Source organism: Notechis scutatus, chromosome 3 (assembly GCF_049901735.1).
Source record: "Notechis scutatus isolate UNSWTSFEM ecotype Mainland chromosome 3, rNotScu1.2, whole genome shotgun sequence".
Lineage (NCBI taxonomy): Eukaryota > Metazoa > Chordata > Lepidosauria > Squamata > Elapidae > Notechis > Notechis scutatus.
This window is the reverse complement of record NC_142011.1, coordinates 30,271,036-30,290,384: the sequence shown is the minus strand read 5'-3', so window position 1 is coordinate 30,290,384 and position 19,349 is coordinate 30,271,036. Positions and strand designations below refer to the sequence as shown.

The 19,349-nt window shown below is 37.9% G+C and overlaps 1 long non-coding RNA gene across 1 annotated transcript in view; it reads right to left on the bottom strand.

Annotated features, from left to right (window-relative positions):
• The window catches only part of LOC148131131 (uncharacterized), a 318,268-nt gene extending 301,364 nt beyond the window's left edge, over positions 1-16,904 (bottom strand). The window contains exon 1 of the long non-coding RNA XR_015748468.1: positions 16,848-16,904. This is a non-coding gene — a long non-coding RNA (uncharacterized LOC148131131). The remainder of the gene's footprint in view (positions 1-16,847) is intronic.
• Between the last annotated feature and the right edge of the window lie 2,445 nt (positions 16,905-19,349).

Below are 19,349 nucleotides of genomic sequence, written 5' to 3'. Positions count from 1 at the left end.
CTTGGTTTCCCCATGCCTGACAATTATAAAACTTTGATTAGTACAAAATACTGCAATGAGGGTGCTGATTAAGTATTTGAAACACAGTATGCTAGAGTTGCATGATATTTATTAGCTTCTAGAGTTTCCAATATTGATCTTTTAAGCCCTTGAGGCTACAATACTTGAATGGAAGCTTTTCCCCATAATTTTCCTACATTTCCTAAGATGGAATGGAATGTCTCCTCACCCCCACCCCCAGTAAGGTAGCTTTGCACCAATCTTATCAATTCTTATCATATCATTTTATTGTTCTGGAATATTGCATGATTTCCATATTTCTGCCTTGGAAAACTGGTTTTGAAAAATAATGCATACAGGTAGCCCTTGACTTACAACTACAATTTGGACCAGAATTTCCACTGCTAAGCAAGGCTATTGTTAACTGAGCCAGGCCTGATTTTACAATCTTTTTTGTTAAGTGAATCGCTGTACTTGTTAAGTGAACCACATGGCCAGTAAGTGAACCTGGCTTCCCTCACTGACTTTGCTTGTCAGAAGATGGCTGGAAAGGTCACAAATAGCAATCACATGACCCCAGGATGCTGTAACTGTCATAAATACATGTCATATGATTGAATTTTGATCATTTATTTTTTATTTATTTATTTTGTCAAGCGATTATAAGATAACAGGTATAAGTATAGCCATAGTTATGAATACATGAAATGGATACATATAAGAAAAATAAAAGAAACAATAAAAGAAACAATAGGACAGGGTGCGCTTATGCACACCCCCTATAGACCTCTTAGGAAAGGGTGAGGTCAATAGTAGACAGTCTAAGGTTAAAGTTTTTGGGGTTTGGGGAAGAAATCACAGAGTCAGGTAGAGTGCTCCAGGCATTGACCACTCTGTTGCTGAAGCTGTATTTCCTGCAATCAAGTTTGGTGTGGTTAACCTTGAGTTTGTATCTATTGTGTGATCTTGTATTGTTATGGTTGAAGCAGAAGTATTCATTGACAGGTAGGACATTGCAATGTATAATTTCATATACTATACTTAGATTGGACCGAAGGCGGCATAGTTCTAGGTTTTCTAGGTCTAGAATTTCAAGTCTGGTGGCATAAGGTATTCTCCAATGAGTAGAGGAGTGGAGAACTCTTCTTGTGAAATATTTCTGGACTTTCTCAACTGTATTAATATCAGATACGTAATGCGGGTTCCAGACTGTGATGTGATGTGATGCTGTAACAGTTGTAAGTACAAAGACCAGCCATAAGTCATCTTATGTAATTTTGAACAGCCACTAAATGAATGGTTGTAAGTGGGGACTACTTGTACAGTATACAATCAGTCAATCAATAATTCTCTCTTAGACTTAACTGATATCCCTGAAATAAAGCTAGAATTGCAATTTATATTCATGTGACATAAAATGATGAAGAGGAGAGTTCTGATAACAGGATAACAAAGCAGGAATCTGAATAGGACTACACTGAACCCTGCACTTATCATCTGAAATTTCCTTATAAATAAATATATTTATAGCTAACTGTGTGGCCCAAATGCCATTCATAATTCAACTGATAGGAAATTAGTATCTCTTGGCTCTTTGTGATTGCCTGTATTTCTAAGAAGTAACTTTTCTTTCCCCTGCAGCATCCTTTCATTAGTTGCTTACTTGTTCTAGTGACCTTTTCATTATTATAAGACACAAGCATACTGCTTCATTCAAAAAGAACTGCTGGCTCTTTGCTTTCTGACACTCTACTCTGTTTTAATTGCTTGTGTGAATCCTATTTAAGTGCATGTCAAAAATTTAACATGTTTTTCACACATATTTTCTTTAAAAAATGAAATGAAATGAATAAAAATCACATTTCTGATCATGAGTTTTCTTGGATGAAATTTATTCATGCTGAAAACCATGAACGTTTTAGTTTTGAAACCATGTTATGAATAGATTTCTATTGCTCTGCTACTTTTATATAGTAAATTATGTGATTCAGTGAACACAGCAGAATGCTGAACTCTGTGGTTTTATTTGCAAATCAATTATTTTGTACTACCAAGACAACTATGATATATATCACAGCAGAAATGCTGTCACATTACACTGTAGTGATATCACATTATTTCTAACCCTGACACCTGCAGGAAATATCATAAATTTTGAAACAAAAGCTGGCCTTCCAGAAACTGACTTCTAGCCAAAAGTTTACATTCGTAATTATAAATAAGTATCATGAAGATGATACATTTTATAAAAATCTACTAATATTGGAATTTCACAATAGATAACTTATACCACAGAAGGTGCAGTAATCTAGAGTTCTATGATATATTTTTGAAGAACTGCTAAAAAAAATTGTGGTTTATATTTCCAATTACATTGAAACCTTGATTTAATGGAGTTCCATTTAGCAGATTTCAGATGCAATAAACCAGATTTCCATCAGATATACCTCCATAATAATAAATATATAAGCAACAGCATCTGTTTTTCAGGGTCATATGGAGGTTTGGGGGGAAAAAAGTACTTTCTTGATAAATAGGTTTAATAGGTTTCAATATAATAAGATTTCTTCCATTCTCAATTACCAAGAATCCAGGAAAGTGAATAAACAGAACACAAAAAAGTACTAGTATAAAAGTCAGTGTTGAGTTTTTCAACACTACTCCCCGATCCTTCTGCCAGGTTCTCATGCCAGTCTTTCAGACCAGTCCCCACTTGAAGGAGAGGGGCTGTGGGTGTCCTGTATCAATCATGGAGTTCCTTACTTGATCTTCTGGAGATTGTAATGTTTTGCTTGTTTTAAGCAAGGGGCTGAACTCTGGGAAAGAGCTCAACTGGTGTCTGTTGAGCACAGAAAAATGAAGACAACCTTTCTTCCCACAGCCTCTGATTAAAGTTTGGAATCCCAGGAAGAAAGAAAGTTCAGATTAATGAAATGGAAGAACTTCAACTTCAGACAATTGCTATTTCTGTAAAATTAGATTTTACAACTCTGTCAGGAATTTGAATGAGTTTATTTTCTTTATCTCTGTGTGTGATGACCCAGGGTGGGATACAAAATAAACACAGTCACAAAAACAGGTGAAGCCCCTTTTATTCCTTCACTTTACTTCAAAGCTCTAAATATCCTTGACTGGAGACAAAAAACTTCCCCACAAGCAGTTACGAAAAGGAGGAAATGCCGTTTCAACTAAAAATGCCTATACATGATAAAGAGTAAAAACCACACAAACCACACTGAAGCAATTAAGGGAACCAGGAAAGATAAGGGCTTGAAGATGTCCACAGATATCAGAACACACACTGGGAAGGATGCCAAACTCAGAGAGGAATGACAGACTAGAGATATTTCCACATTTTGTGTCCAGCACTGGCCCATACGCATGTCTGTCCTTTTAACCAGATCTCACAGCTGCAGCCCATGAAGAGGATCGAGGCCCTTTCCTCCCCCATAGACCACACCATTCACATCTCTCCCTTATCCTCTCATCCCTGCATGCCCTAGGATGGAGATGGGATGGGCCTGGGTCTTCCTCTGACTGCCCAGCCAGCCTCTGCCCTTTTCCAGCCTCCTCCATAAGCTCCGGAGCCAAACTTCCACTCCCTGTTGGCTATTCCTCCTCTCCCTCAGAGTCAGTCTCCAACAGGGGCATGACACCATGTTTCATTCTTCATCCATCCTTCAGGTTATGATAATTAAGTTATAATGCTTCTATAGAATCTTCCTGTAGCATACAATATTAAATTCAAATTCTGCCTATTATTTTTCAGAAATATGAGGAGAAGAGTTCCAGTTGTCACATGGTGGCATATCCAAAGCATTACATTTTGGGGGGAATTTTTCTTGATTGGTTCATTTTCAGATGCTGAATGACATGGACATCAGTAATACATATATATATATATATATACATATACGTATACGTATACATGTACATGTACATGTACATATACATGTTTTCTTAAATTTTCGCGGGTACTTACATGTATGGCATTCAGCTTTGTTCAGGTATTTTCCCACGTCATTAAAAGCACAACTATAATGACATGGGAAAACACCTGAACAAAGTTGAATGCCATATATGTGTGTGTGTGTGTGTGTGTGTGTGTGTGTGTGTGTATCTTTGGTTATTCAGGTTTTCTCCCGTGTAAAATTGGAAGTATCTAGGCAACGTTTCGATGAAGTCTCATTCATCATCTTCAGGCTTGTGTCTTTGGCTCTGTGCTTAGCACGACCACAAACTCGAAGCCAAACAGCAAGATCACAGCTCACCAGCTCAAATCCCCCAGTAACTAAGACCAACCTGAGCACAACCAAGCCCCCACCTGAACAGAACACACCTCCAGCCAATCAGAACATGGCCAACCCCCCACCAATCAGAACACAGCCAAAACCCCCAACCAATGAGAACACACCCCCACCCAATCAGAACACAGCCAAGCCCCCAACCAATCAAGTCACACCCCCACTAGCAGTTAAAAGGAAGAAGCAGCTGCAAGCTCACATCACTCTGAGAAGCACAGAGCTGAAGACAGAAGCCTGAAGATGATGACTACGAAACAAAATTGACAGACCTACTTCAAGACTCCACATACAAACCCATAAACACGGACCCAACTGCATATCTGGAAAAATTAACCAAGAAGAAAATTATAACCAGCCACATGAGCAAAGAGATCCAACAGACGATCATCCCAAGAGAAAAATCTTCCAGATGCCCCAAACTATACGGCCTCCCAAAAATACACAAAGAAGGCATACCTCTCAGACCCATAGCCAGCTCCAGAGGAGCACCACTACAAAACCTAGCTAAACACTTAGCAAAACAGCTACAGCCCCATGCTGAAACAGCAGCTTTATATGTACAAAACTCATACCACTTCTTGGAAATGATCAAAGATCTACACATGGAACAAGAAGATCTGCTTGTAAGTTTTGACGTGGCTTCACTATTCACTCAAGTCCTGATAAAAGAAACTCTTGAAATCATCAAAAATAAATACCAACCAGCTAAACACCTCATGGAACTAACAGAACACTGCTTAACCAACACATATTTCATATACAAAGGACAAAGATACAAGCAAATTGAAGGAGCCCCTATGGGATCACCACTGTCACCCGTCATTGCAAACCTGTTCATGGAAGAATTCAAATCCAGAGCCCTGGCTAATGCCACCCACAAACCCAAACTATGGTTAAGATACATCGATGACACATTTGTGATTTGGCCCCATGGAAAAGAAAACCTAAACAATTTCCTAACACACCTAAATAGCACACACCCCAAAATCAAGTTCACCATGGAAACGGAAACAAACAAACAACTACCATTCCTAGATGTACTAATCTACAAAAAAACAGATGGCAGACTAGGACACACCATATACCAGAAGAAAACACACACCAACCGCTACCTCAACGCCCAATCCCACCACCACCCAGCACAGATAAACTCCATGGCCAAAACGCTAATTGCCAGAACCAAATGCCTGGCAGACAAGACACACATAAAGACTGAACTATGCACCCTGACTAAAGTACTGACAGCCAACAGCTTCCACAAAAGCAAAATCACCGGCTTGATCCACAAAAACACACTGAGACATAATGGTGGAGACCTAGAAGATGAACAGACCTATGGAACAGCTGCCCTGCCCTACATAAGAGGTACTACAGACAAAATCAGTAAGATACTACACAGGCATCACATCAAGACTGCCTTCAAAACAGACAGAAAAATAGCAGCCATCCTTAGAAACCCCAAAGATAAAACTGACCTGGAAAACCAAGGTATATATGAAGTCCCCTGTGCATCATGCCTGGCCACATACATTGGACAGACCAATAGAAGAATAAGTACCCACCTGGATGAACACAAAAATGCAGTAAAAAAGCTGGAACACACTTCCTCACTAGTCCAACACATGAAAGCCACAGGTCATAGCATCAACTTCAATGGCACCAAAACCCTAGCCACTATAGAAAACTCCAGCTACAGAATTATCAGAGAAGCCATAGAGATTGAAAAAAGACCTGAAAGCATGAATAGAAGAGATTATTCCACCAGACTGTCAATTATTTGGAAGCCTGCACTCACAAACAAAAAAATCTCCACACTACTAGCCAGGCAAACATCTGGGCACAAACAGATCCCCCCAATACCTCCAGCTCAAACACACCCCAACCAGGCACCCAGATGAAACCTAGCTTCCTAACAAATGATAGCCGTCCATTTACTCGGAGCCAAGCTGCACTAAAAGCCTCCAATACAGGAACACAATGTTGCCAGCCTGATTGGCACAAAAAAAGCCACAAAACAGACAGAAGATATTAGAAACACCAATCAAGCAGAACATAGCAAACTCCAAGACCACTAAACACAGACCAAGACTCCCAACCAATCAGGATGAAGAACAAACCATTCTGGCACAGCAGTAGGCTAGCCCCAAATTTAAAACTGAAACGGCTGTGAAAGTCTGACTCACAGACAAACACAATACAGAAGCCTGATGATGGCAGATGAGATTCTGCTGCAACTTTAAAAGTACAACTATAATGACATGGGAAAATACCTGAACAAAGCTGAATACCATACATGTAAGTACCCGCGAAAACTTAAGAAATATATACATCAGGCTTCATATATATATATATATGAATTCGTAGATTTTCACGGGTACAGGTATGTAGGTCTAGGTGTGTTCGGGTCTTTTCCCATGCCTTTGATGTAGGGGAGGAGTGTGATACCGTTGTCTTGTTCTGTGTCTTGGTTTTTTGGGGGTATCTCTTTTCGGATTAGGTTGGTGATTGTGTTTCTTTGGAATCCATTGGAAATTAATACATTAGTGAGGGTGTGTAGTTCTGTTCTCAGGTGGTCTTTGTCAGCTAGGCATTTGGTTCTGGAGATGAGGGTCTTGGCTACGGAGTTGATCTGTGCAGGGTGGTGATGGGATTGTGCATTTAGACAGCGGTTGGTGTTTTTTTTTTCCTGGTAGATGGTGTGTCCTAGGGAGCCATTGGGTTTTTTGTAAATTAGGACATCCAGGAAGGGAAGTTGGTTGTTGGTTTCTGTTTCCATGGTGAATTTTTTGGGGGGGTGTAGGTTGTTAAGATGTGTGAGGAAGTTGTCCAGTTTTTCTTTCCCATGTGGCCAAATTACGAAAGTGTCATCTACATATCTGAGCCAGAGTTTGTGTTTGTGTTCGGATTTGTCTAGAGCATTGGTTTCAAAGTGTCCCATGTAGAGATTTGTGATGACAGGTGAGAGGGGTGATCCCATGGGTGCTCCTTCTATTTGTTTGTATTTTTGTCCATTGTAGGTGAAGTATGTATTGGATAGGCAGTGGTTGGTCAGATCTAGGATGTGTTTGGGGGTTTGTATTTGTTTTGGATGGCTGTCAAGGCTTCTTTGATGGGTACTTGGGTGAAGAGGGATACGACATTGAAGCTCACGAGTAGGTCTCTGGGTTGTAGGTTTTGTTTCTTTATTGTTTCTATGAAGTGGAAGGAGTTTTGTACGTGTGAGGTGATGGATTCTGTGTAGGGCTGGAGTTGTTTGGCGAGAAATTTGGCAAGATTCTGTAGAGGTGAGCCTATGGAGCTGACTATGGGTCTGAGATGTATTCCTTCTTTGTGTGTCTTGGGGAGGCCATAGAGCTTAGGGCATCTGGATGATTTTTCTCTGGGGATGATTCTCTGCTGTATCTCTTCACTGATGGGAGATGCTTTTATTTTGGATATATGTATGTATGTATGTATGTATGTATATGTATATGTATATGTATATGTATATGTATATGTATATGTATATGTATATGTATATGTATATGTATATGTATATGTATATGTATATGTATATGTATATGTATATGTAAGTCTAGGTGTGTTCGGGTCTTTTCCCGTGTAAGATTAAGAGTATCTTGGCAACGTTTCGGTGAGGTCCCCCTCGCCATCCTCAGGCTGGTGCTTTCGGCTTCATGACAGTGCAAGCAGTGTGTGATCAGAGCTGCCGTCTCTCTATAAATACTGGTGGTGGGGGCTTGTGTGCTGGGCTGGTTGGCTGCACTGCTGCCTCTTGATTGGTTGATGGAGTTGATGTTGGTATAATGGGCTATGTGAGTTTTGTTGTGGAGATATCCTGGATCTTGTGCTGTGATCTCCTGGGTCGTTTGTTTTGTAGTGATCTTTTTTCCATTAACCTCTCGTGTTTTAATGGCTTGGGTAATGGATTGTGTGATAGGCTTGCAAGTTCTTTTGTTGTGGTATCCTGGGTCCTGAGTTGTAATCTCCTCGGTCGTTTGTGTTTTGATCTCTTTTCCATTAGCCTCCTATGTTGTAAAGTCTTGGGTAATGGGTTGTGTGATGACCTTGTGAGACTTATTGCTGTGATATCCTTGGTCTTGTGCTGTGATATCCTAGGTCATTTGCTGTGTTGCAACTTCTTGAGTTCTTGTGGTGTAATTTCCTGAGTTTTCTGATGTGATTTCTTTTTTTAGAACAGATGTTTAATTAACAGCTACATCGAATGAGCTTGGAGAAATCTTAATAGCCTCTCAAATTGGCCAGTGTTTAGCTACAAGGACAAATCCTTGCATATTTATATAATGCACAACATTCTTCTACTCTGGTCATGTTGTTACGTAACCTTTTGCTCTCCAAGACATAGTCTTATGTAGTTATTTAACAAAATGCCATTCTGCTCTATACATGCCATACATCTTATACTTGCAAGAACCTCTGTTTTCTCAACCCTCCTGGCAGAGGCAAGTCCACTCAGTCAAGGAACTATCACCTCTCTCTCAGTAAATTAAAATCTCACTATTAATGCAATACACATGTAAATAGATTACTGTTTGAAAGCATCTGGCATTCTATGGCCCTCTCCTTGTTAGATATGATATTACAAATCAGCAACTGCTCACTTTTTCTTATAGCGAAACATTCATTTTTAACATCTTAAAGGAAATGAGATTGAATAGAAAAACAGAAGGTGAAATTATAACAGCAAAAAATACTGCCTGCATACATAAACGAGATAGATATCACTAAATGTGGATACTAAGTAAACATGTGCATGATTTTCAAAGGCTTTCAGCAAATTATCAGATAAGACAATTTGTTACCATTCTTTCTACCTTATACCTTCTGCAGATAACACAAAAACAGGGATAAACTTAACAAAAACATTTCTCAAGTAAAACTTCATTCTTAATTGAATTTCATTGCATCTCCCACTAGACCTGGCCTGACCACAGTGATAGTGCTGGAGAAGCAGGGGATTGTCTCCCATATGTAGGAAGTCATGGGAATGTCTTGTATGTGTATGTGTGATGGGGCTAACCTTTTAGACTGAGATCTTATTGGAGGTTTGATTGTCTTCAACCTTATCTGCTTGGAAAAAGTTGAAAACATTGTTTCCAGAAGGCTTTTGGGACCATGTATTGTGTTTGAAGTTTTAATTGTATTTATAAGATGGTTTTATGTACTGTTATTGTGTTTGTTTAGTTTGGAAGCTGCAAAAAGTCTTTTATGATTAATTGGCTGCCAATTTAAACCAATTTAAACTGGGAAAAGTAGGTAGTAGATAAACCTTTATTATGGCATTTGACCAACCTGTAAACTGGGAAAGAAATATGTCACTGGCTCTGTTTCAGATGAGTGCATTATAACTTTTCTGCTGTTTCTGCTTACCAGAGATTTTGTGGCAGGTTACTAACATGAACCATAGTTGATAGATCTATCATAATGCATAGACCCAGAATAAAGGAGACAGGAGTATCCTTGATGTGCCTTTTGAAGTTTCTCCTTCTTCTCCCCACATGACCTCCACTTCAACCTATTAGCTAATCTATTCTTGGACCCAGGATGCTGGACTTCTAGATCAGTCAATCCATATTTATAAATATGGGTTGACTGATGACCCAAATAACACTAATATAGAACTCTTCCTCACACTCCTTGAAGGCCACCTCATTCCACAGAACTATCAAAAGTAGTTTCACCTTTTGGCTAGCAAGACTGGATGAGAGGGGAAATGAAATCAGGGGAATCCAGTAATAGCTACCCTTAAAATGTTCCACAATAAAGCTGTAAAGGCAGAGTCATTCACAAGTATTACTTCTGAGAAAGATTGCAGCTTGGTCACTGGGCAGGCACAAGTTTCTCCTGCTTCAAGGACTGAAGAATGCAAAATGAGGAATAATCCTGGATGTGGAAGGTAACAAGAGATTTTTTTTTAAAAAAAAAACATTTTTATTTATGAAGGAAGTCTACATCATATGATCTTATGATAACTTTCACAAAAATTATAGGTTTTACCTACAAGGACTTTCTTGAATAATGTTGGTAACAGTAATCTCAGTGGTTCCTTTCTGCTGTTCGCAGTTTTTTTTTTCATGTTCTATAATTGCTTCAACTTCTTTAAATTCTAGCTTTGAAAGCAAAATTTAGTTGCTGTTCGGTTAGTTAATTATTTTTGTCAGCACCTTTCACTGCTGCCATTGCTATTCCATTTGAAAAGGCAACCTGAGTATGCTTTCAGAACAATTTGCATAATATTATGTATATTTGCATTATCTCTACTCCCAAAAAACAGACAGGTCTAGGAGACAATTATGGTCTGTTCATAAAATGTCACCAGTCTGAAAAAAAAAATCTGTCAGGGTCTCCTGAACTCTACTACAATTGAATAACAGTTGGCAAATATCGAATCCTTGTAGGATTGATGAAGGCTTTGAGTAGGCTTATAGTTTTTATCATCTTCAGTGATAGTTTTACACATGTCTTTTGAAGTTATCCTTTTCCCCCCAGTTCCTGTAATGAAAGCAATTGTTGTGCACTGATGGGAAGTGTTTTATTTTAGTCCTAACCATAACAGACATCTTTCTATTGATGTTACCCAAGTCCAGCATTTAACATGTGATAGTTTCTTCTTACCGCTTCATAGTACCTTAATAACTTGTGCAATTGCAGCAACGAAGCTGTTTTTTTTTTTTAAACAAGTTTTATTTTCAAGACAAACAATACATAAATACACATAAACACAAAACATAAAAGCATAAAAAATCTCTTTTCTGAAAGTTGCTTAGTCCCGGGTTAAAACTCTTGGTACAGACACAAGTTCAATTTCATATTCATTTTACATACCATTTTATATCTTATTAACATTTTCAATTTTCTATATAACTTCTCCTCTCCTTTAAATTTTCTCAATTTTTTTTCCTCCTCTCAATTCATATCCTAATATTTATTATTCTTTGTCTGTTCTATTCCAGCCACTCATTTATTTTTCTTCTTTAAAAAAAAGAAGAAATACTTCTCCTGTACACTATATGGAGTATGATGCCTTTATCTTTTTCCCTTATATTTATAGTACTTAATATAAAATACATAACATACATTGGGATTCTGTCTGGTACATTCTAAAATTATACTATATTATCAAAAATAATACAAATCTATTCATTAGTATTGATATTCATTCATATCTTAGACGTTTAACTCATTACTTTTCAATTAAATCACATGCTTTTATGAGAGCCCTATTTTCCATAATTATCCCCCCCCACATCACATATTATAGCTCAATATTTCGTTGAAATGTTCCTCCTTCTTCTACTTCAAATCTCATTTCACAAAAGATTTTGCTAGTATACCATGTTCTAATCATTAATTTTAACAATCATTTATATCTTAAACATTTTATCCATTTCAATTGAATATCATGCCTTTGTGGGAACACTTATGCTTTCCACGATTATTACCCCCCCCACATCACAATCTTGAATCATATTTCATTACAGTACTCTCTTTTTCTTAACAAAAATTTCACTTATTTATGTTAGATATTTTATCACATTTTAAGCTACATATTATTTCTAATTTTCTATAATTACTTCTAAATACAGATATAAAAATGCAATCTTATGTACTTTTCTAGAATCCCATTAACAATAAGATCTATCCATTATCTCTGAAAAACTTTTGCTTCTTAATATCTTGCTCCCCACCATTAGAGCTTTTCATCCCTTCCTTTCTCCCTTGCTTCTTCTTCTCCTTGTCCTCTTTAACCCCTTGTCTCTCCACCTCCCTTTTATTCTGCTTTCCCCCTTTCTGTTGTTTCTTAACATAATGTCCCTTTTTAACCTTATTCTTCTCTTTTTGGGCTGTTTTTTCAGATCTTAAAGACCTCTTTTCCTTTTTCTCTTGCTTTTTCCCATCTCCAATCAAAGTCCTTTTTTCATCAAAGATGGCTTCTTCTTCTTCTTTCTCCCCATCATCCTCATTCTGCTTCGCATAAATAAAAACCGCCATTTCTAAGTATTGAAAAATAGTACCAAGTCCATGTTCCCCTCCTTGTTTTTCTCTTTCATATTTTTGATATATAAGTTCCAATCCATCCACAGGTGATGCCATTGTGTAGAGAAAAAGTTTTTCCAAACAACCACCCAGATGATTTAATCAGAAATAATTTCCAAAGGTTCCAAAATCACCAAACAATCCAAACAGACTGTTTCTTTTAAATACCTTCTTCTTCTTCTCTTTTTCTTTCTGAGGTTAAAGTAATCACAAATCCTTTTCAAATATATTTTTTGGAAGTTTTTAAACTCTTTGCAATTCTAGGCAATCTTCTCCTTATTTTCAAATTTTGCTCTGATTTTTTTCCACTCTCCCTTCCCACTCACAGCCAAAAAGATTTTTTTTTCCCCGCTGTCACTTTAGGAAGGAGAGTAGAACAAAGAAAAAAAAGCTTTCCCCTTTAGGGTATTCGCAGCTTGTGGCTCTCACAAGGAACAATATATCCTTAACAGCTTTCAAGGTTCCAAATCACTTTCTCCCATCTTGTCCCGGTTAAAAGCACCTTTCACTTTCTCCAGCTTTCTCCCTCCTGCACTTGCTTACCCGGCTGCAGCTTTCTTCGTGGCGGCCATTACTGACCGCCGTTCCTCTGCCTCGGGAAAAGGGAGTTAAGCCGGCTGGGGAGGGGTTTGCGGCACCCCCAAACCCCTTGCCGGATCCCCTATCTTCAGCTGCCTCTCACGGGCAGCTATATCCCCCAGATCCAAATGGATCGGGGGAACCTTGGCGGCGAACGCAGCAGGGATCGCGCGGTTGCAAATCCCTGCCACCGACGAAGGCTAGCAAACCGGAAACCAGCGACGAAGCTGTTAAGGCCAACCTCTTCAACACATTCTTCAGATCAGTCTTTGTAAACATCAATGGCTCATGCCCCACATTTCCTAGCCGTACCACAACTAACTGCAATGATCTACTACATATTGAATTTACAGAAGATAATGTAGAAAAGGCACTACGAAACCTAAAGTATGCTCTTTTTGTTACAATGTTTCAATTTTTCAAAGTTCTTGTTTTATTGTATCAATTTTCCTTACAGTTTTAAGAAACAGAGTCTTTTAAAAGAAAAACAAGTTAAGTTTAACTTAGATGGCACTCTTTGTTATGTTAATTCTTCACTCCCTCTTTTCTTTTTTCTTCTCAGTTATTCAGAGCTTTGTAAACCACAGTTTAAAAAAAAAAAGGTCCAATTCAATTGATATTAATTTTTTTCTCTTTAGCAATCTATGGTTCAGCTTTATTAGTGCTTATATAGAATCAAAATATACTTATCCAAGTTTACTGGATGATTCCTTCTCTAGCTTTTACCTTTCACAGTCCAAAGCCCCACTGCTGTTAAAAGCAATTCACACTTTTTTTCTCTCTTTCTCTTTGCCGCTTTCAATCCTTCCTTAAAAATTCTTTAAAATGTTAATCCTTGGGGTATCTTCCATTTAATTATATTGTCCTGTTCCTCCTGCTGTTTGCTTCTTTCTCTCTCTCCTGTACAAACTTATTCCAGTCTAATCTTCCCCTTCAGGGTGGCCATTTTAGACCACTGCTTCAGGCATCTTTGGGAGGGAGTAATTGCCAAGTCAGGGAGGGGATTTGTGACTCCCCTCTACCCAGCCGACAGTCTCCCCTTCCTCCACCACCCCTACAAGGCTTCTGCCCCAAATCCAATCAACCGGGGCTCTCCGATGCTGAAGCACGGTCCAAAGCCATGCACAGTCGTGGTCAGCGGTCCGTCTTTGGGGAAGCTCAATACCGGAAGGCCGAAGGTATTGGTTTCATGGCATCAGACAAAGTTGTTGGTGAGACTGCCTGTTCTCAATAGTTTTTCCCCATCCCACTAAGTCTGAAATACCATACCTCTGAGATTAGATTGCCCTTAGCATTGCCAGCCTTTCATAAAATATTGAAGGTTTGAATGTTTTTATTGCTGGTGATTTTAACAAAAGTTAAGCTTTCACTGCTGGTTCTCTTCTCCCAAGAGTGTGCATTCCAGAGAATTGTATAACTAATATGAGAACATTGGCAGGTCTGCTGTTGCCGTTAACTGGCACCAAATAAAACATTTTTCATCATTCCACCCCACTGTTTTCCACTTCTGGCATGGAAGAGCCCCTATTCTCATTCCTTTTCTAGGCATTGAAAAAGAGGTCTTCACTGTCTTAAGCTACCTCAGTTTTCTCACAGCAATTATACTGAATAGTAGCATTTTAGTTTGCCATGCAGAACAGCCCTCAGATTACTTAGAATGACTAAGAACTGCTTCTGGAATGCAGTTCTAAATACAATGTAGTTGCAGTAGAACTAATCTCTCAAATTCCTACTTGCATTTATTCAAATACTAATCCTTCTTTTCTTGATTTGTCAAGTGTTCAATTTGGAGTATCATGAACACAGGCTTGGCAAGCTGAAGAAAAAAAGAAAAAAAAATGAAATATTCATTGAAAATCTGATTCCTAGGGAAGGGAGATTTGCCCTCTCCAGGTTGCAGATAAGGGCATCTTCCAATTCAAGGACTCTGACTGAAACTCTTATACTGTACTTATCATAATAACCCCAACCTTAACTTAGGTAGAGGAAAGTAGGAATTCTTGGAACAGTATGAGAGGTTGAGGCACTTATTGCTGATACACATCCCTCTCTCTTTGTGACAGAAATGGACCCCTTGGCCCTATTAAGTTCAGGATCAACTAAGTTTTAGAAGCACAGAGCACAGCAGTTCAAAAGAAAGGGATGGGTAAATGGAAAAGGTAAGGGATATTTTTTTTTCTTTTTAACTCGTATTTCTTAAAAAAGAAATGTATATACTGTAAGACATATCTAGCAACTTCAGCTGCTACAAAAACATAGTAGCCCAGATCCTCATAAGAAGCTGATGTTGGGAGAATATGATAGTTATATTACAGTCCCTACAATGGTTACCTTTCTGGGTACAACTTAAAGGCTAGTACTTGCCTAAAAATCCTGTATCCTCCATGTTACCACAGGACCACATATTTTCCCCTGGAATCTCCCAACCACATTTTTGTGTCAAGATAAGCAACTAATTGTTTTTCTTTTATTTCTGAAAGGAGGAGAAAATTGATTCATCCATCTATTCATTTTCTATAGCTGCCCATCTCAGTCAATGACTCTTACAATTCAAAAGTGTATATTACACTTAAAATACTAAAAACATTTTAACACAATAAAAACAATAATTAATGTTCACCACCTTAAATAAAATATAAAAATCTATAAAGGATAAAAATCTAATGAATACTGGTAGAAAATTCTTAGTTTTAAATTATAGAAACAGCTGAGCTTTTTTTCTTGGCAAAATTCACAAATATGTTTTGAATGCAAGGTTTGATTTCTGGAGCAATTATTTGAGAGTATGAACATAATTTCCTTTAAAAAAAATTGCACAGATAAATTTACAGGATGTTAGAGGGGCATTACTTCCACTTGGAGAGAATATACCATAGCAATTCTTTCCCAATATTTTTTCAGCTTTATATGAGGATATGTTAGGAAGTCAGGGGTATTAGAATATTACTTGTCCCCAATTCATTAAAAATCATCTCATATTTGGTCCCATTTCTTTAAGGAAAAACAATTATAACTATGGGAATCTCTGTCAAAGTTTGAGGCAAAATTATGAGGATGACTCTTCCATTTGAGGCAACTATCTCTTTTTATGTTTGTAGGGGGCAAGTCCATTATAGAGCAGGGGTCCCCAACCACTGGTCCGCGGACCGGTACCGGTCCGTGGAACAAGTCCTACCGGGCTGCTGGTTTGCTGGGCGCTGCCATCTTTTTTGATGAAAAAGTGCTTCCGGTGAGCTTTTCGGGTAGAAAGCTCACTGGAAGCACTTTTCATCAAAAAAGATGGCGGCGCCAGCGCTTCGGTGAGCTTTTCGGGTAGAAAGCTCACCGGAAGCACTTTCATCAAAAAGATGGCGGCGCCAGCGCTTCGGTGAGCTTTTCCGGGTAGAAAGCCATTTCTCCCAGAAAAGCTCACCGAAGCGCTGGCGCCGCTATCTTTTGATGAAAAGATGCTTCCGTGAGGTCACCGGAAGCACTTTTTCATAAAAAAAAATGGCGGTGCCCAGCTGATGCGGTACCGGGCACGCGGCATAAAAAGGTAGGGGATCACTGTTATAGAGCACCTGTTTTATATTTATTTTATTTTCAGCATTTTAGGGATTCTGAAGCAGAATAATCAACAGCAGTTGGCACCACCCAGACAACCTTGACTGATCTTGAAAAAGCTGAGAAGGATTACACCTGAACAACTCTTGCAAATTTCAGGATTATAGGCTAGTTTGGGAAGTTTAAAAATGAATCTCAGAACTCAGCTGCAGTATTACATATTCTTCTTTTGATTTGAGAAAACAGTTTCTTTAAAACAGAAGTGTCCCTGGACTTAAAACATAAAATACCAAGTTAAGTTTCACCATTAGATATTCTGGAAGTAAATAACTAACATCAGAGGATGCATAAATAAATCAGACTTACAATATCTCATTTGGAACAAATCTGGAAAACTGAGCGTCTTTTGCTGCCATGCTGGTTAATGACTGAAGTAAATCTGCTCTCTGTGTCTTGGCAGTGATATTTATGAGCAAAATGACTCACTATAATCCATTTTCGAACTTTGAAGCCTGGCTTAACCAATATTCACCCATTGTTGTTTATTTTATGGTAATCATTATGTTTCTATGTAAATGATGATTAAAGGCATAATAAAATCAATTCCTTAGAGAAAAAATATCGGTAACTGATGATATTGAAAAGAAATATTAAACCATATGTATATTTTAATCTGTATTAGAAGATTACACACACACACACACAAACAAGGGGGGATTGATTATTCTATCTTCCTCATAATTTAAACGAGAAAAGATTTGTTGAAAGTCATCTTTCTATATAGATTTTCAATATCTCCAAGACAGACTTCTAAACAACATTTTTAAAAACATATAAACAAAAAGACAGACTACAGCAGACTACATTATGTCATATCTCTCTATCATCTCTCCCTCTCTCACCAGCTAGTTGTAATTTGTAACAAGGTTATAAAATCCAGAATGAAGACATTATTTCTTGAATTAGCTAATGACACTTGCAAGAAATTTTGTGACTCTTCCACAGATGTTAAGGTTCCAGTCTGATTATATAAAGCAAATAAAGCTATCCTCTGAACAGGTGGATTTTTTTGTTAGCAATAGAGTTATAAAAATCTACTACAGAAAGACAGTTGAAGAAATGTGTTGGCTAGTCTCAGATTCCTTCAAATCACTAAGGCAAATTTGCTTTGTAAAGGGAGTATTGTTATACCCTCCCTCTAGTATGATGAAGAGCAATTATTAAAGTAAGGCTGAGAGAGAGAGTTCTATGGTGTGTTGGACAGGTATTACTGAATATGTAATTTGTTGACATAGAAATTTTCTTGTATATATCCTGCTACTCCAATCTATCTAGAGAGCCATATCAAATGCCACTGATGAATTGTAGCTCTAACTCTTAATGTTTCCATGGCTAGCAGAACAAGAGAAAAGAAGGCAAGAGAGGCTATACAAGTTGTAGATCATTTTGGATTCTAGTTTTCCAGAAAGAGGAAAAACGTAAATAAAGGCCATGTCAATTCTCCTTTCCTTCTTATTTTGTTACTTCTCTGGGGACACAGTCCTTCGCTTCCAGGCTTTCTATTGCTCAGTAATTGCCAGAAAATTTTCCAAAATTGAACTTGCTCAGGCTCCACCACAAGCATTTAATCTCAGGTCCATGATCTTTTATTCCTCCCTCCCAGAATACTCAGGAAATCTTCAACAGCCCTACACAGTACACAAAACTCATAGTAATACATTGCTAACTGCTGGTACCCTCTGCCACAGCACTTTTAACTTATTTCTTTTCTCCTTCCTGCTTTCTTCTTCTTTCAAGCAGTTCCTTTCCTTTTATCCTTTAGCTTTTTAACTTTTCTTTTTCCTGACTTCTGAAACTTTGAAATCTAGCCCTTGAGACCAGCAAGCAACCCTCTTATTTTAAGCAGCTGCATTCCTTTCACAGTAAATGGTTCTTAAGCTTTCAAGTGAACAGAAGTGGGAGGAAATGTCAGGGCATTTTTTTCCCTTTACAGTCATCTTCTCATAGGTCTGATGCACATACTTAGAAGCTGTATAATATCTGAGTGATAGGCTTGGTTTTAAAACATTTTATTGCAGCAGGTAGAAACTTAGTTCCTTCAGTGTGGAAGAAAACCTCAGCATGGTTTCTTGATTGGCCTTATCAGAAACACAAACACACATAATTTTGGTTTATTATGAGCCTAGCTTCTCTTAGGTTGTCCACTAGGGTATAAGTTTTTCTAGGGCTGACTTGAGTTAAAGAATATCAACTTTACCATAATAAAGAAGCACGGGTATTGCTGGAGTTAGAAGAGTGATATTATAGATGTGTAAGATAGTGATAATTGAGTTCATATAAATATTAAAAACAAAGGGGAACAGAATACAGCCTTGGTTCATTCCTTTTCAGAGTTCAAATGTCAGCAAGAGATAGCTGTACTTTATCACTTCTATCTTGTGTACTGTGGGGTATAGATTATAAATCTTTAAAGGTAACATACTGAGCCATATATATGTGTCAATGCATTTTTTTTTACTAAGAACTATAAGGTAAAATATTGGTATTTAATCCTCTCTAAGACCTTTTAAATTTATCCTGCTCTAGTCAGTTCAGAGGAACATGTACAGAAAAAGGATGTCTACTTAGCTAGTAATGCTTAGGAGACTAACTAGGTGATAATTGGAAGTGAATGTGTTGTTGCCTTTCTTAAAAAGAGGGACAGTAGTAGAGCTATTTTAGTCTTTAGGCATTTGGAATGCATTATTAATGCATTTAGATAGGGAGACCAGAGGTAAAGCCAACCAATTAAATTTGTTTTTCAGAAGTTTTGGGAAAATTACATTGCTACTAGGGGCTTTCCATTTTTAACCAATTAATTCATTTAAC